The 1,592-nt window shown below is 47.4% G+C and overlaps 1 non-coding gene across 1 annotated transcript; it reads left to right on the top strand.

Moving 5' to 3' along the window:
* Window positions 1-383: 383 nt before the first annotated feature.
* Window positions 384-682, top strand: LOC146180556 (signal recognition particle RNA). The gene has a single exon (XR_014700465.1).
* Window positions 683-1,592: the final 910 nt, after the last annotated feature.

The raw sequence follows: 1,592 nt of genomic DNA, 5'->3' as shown, positions 1-1,592 counted from the left end.
TGTTAAGTATGGCAGATTCCATAATGTGCTAAGGCCATTCAAAATATCGCGCTCTTTGCATCGGCCTCCCATCTTTCGAACGGGTATCGAAGCTCCGGTTTAGGACCGCGATTGGCGCTACCGAGCGAACGAGAGAGGAGGTTAGGCCGCTGCGCTTAGCGCGGCATCTGCTGAGCTCAAAACAAAACCAGACGCCCTTGCGGAAGTGTGTATTCAAACATGCTCACAGTTTCGCTGTAAACTAGAATCGATCCCAGAAATTTCATGAGAACATGAAAAGATGCTGCACTCAGTACAGCATCCAGTAAAAAAAGAAGGATTGTAACTTATGAGGGAATTATACTAAGGTGCATATAAAAACCAGCCGCATTAATCGCGTCTCAGCCGGGGGTAGTGGCGTGCCCCTGTAATCCAGCTGCTTGGAGGCTGGCGTTAGAGGACGGGTTGAGGCTGGGAGGCCTGCCCCACGTCTGCCCATGTTGACCGGGTGTCCGCGCTAAGCTGGGCGCCGATATGGTTGCCGCGGGGGAGCTCGGTGGCGACCAGGTCGCCTAAGGAGGAGCGAACCGGCCCAGGGCGGAAACGCAGCAGGCAAAAGCTCCCGCGCTCATCAGTAGCGGGATCGCACCTGTGAATGTGCGGCGTGGGGTAGCCCAGGCAATACACTCGGACCTAGCGCCGTTTTTTTTTGAAGTAGCCATTGGAAATTGCACAAAGAGCTACTGCAAAATACTCCCCATCTGTCGGCACTTTATGTCACATGCTTTCAAAAGGGCATTGGCACTACGGCGTTCAAGCAAGCTTTACGCGTTTGAAGTTCATTTTGATTTCCGCCGCCACATTTTTTTTTTTTTGCAGCATCCACGTGTAGCGGCGTTGCCCTCTGATGATTGGAAAATCATGTTTATGAGAAGGTATCACCACAATTATTGTATTCTAGCATTACAGTGGCATCAATTAATACCTTTGTGTGGGCGAGTCGGTGCAGCATCGTGGAGAACAGGAGCGCAAAAAACCAGGACACAAGGAACACATAGAGACAGGACAGCGCCAGTCCTTTTTCTATGTGTTCCTTGTGTCCTGGGGTTTTGCGCGCCTGTTCTCCACGATTACAGTGGCGTGCGCATGCACGAGTTTTTTTCTCATGAATTCGCGAAAATTATCTCATAGGATCGGAAATCTCCACAGACAAAAATATTTACTTCAGACTCTGTACTCTGATTTTCGAGTGCATTATGCTACCAAGGATAACTCAAGATTTATTTCACAAGTGGCGACTACGGCCAGGCAGCGGCATTTGATAGCGGCTACATATTCTACAGCCTACGTGAAAATGCCTCGATGGATGGCGTTTGACGCTGCCCACAGTTTGAATATGCGCTAAGTGTCAACAAAGAGCTTAACACGTGAAAAACAAAATATATGCTCAGAATCAATAAAAAATAAAAATGAAGGTACTTTTTCGTTTTCCTCCCAAAACACAAAATTGTGGTAACTGCAATTCTTAATATTGCTTCACATCGAGACTTCCAAAATTTTTATTTGCTAAGTGTATTTTCAGGAGTATACTTTTGCCAAGACACATGTAATGT

The sequence above is a fragment of the Amblyomma maculatum genome, chromosome 8 (assembly GCF_055883805.1).
Source record: "Amblyomma maculatum isolate TAMU_Amacu chromosome 8, ASM5588380v1, whole genome shotgun sequence".
NCBI lineage: Eukaryota > Metazoa > Arthropoda > Arachnida > Ixodida > Ixodidae > Amblyomma > Amblyomma maculatum.
Note: the sequence above shows the minus strand (reverse complement) of the source record. Positions and strands in the feature narration are given on the sequence as shown.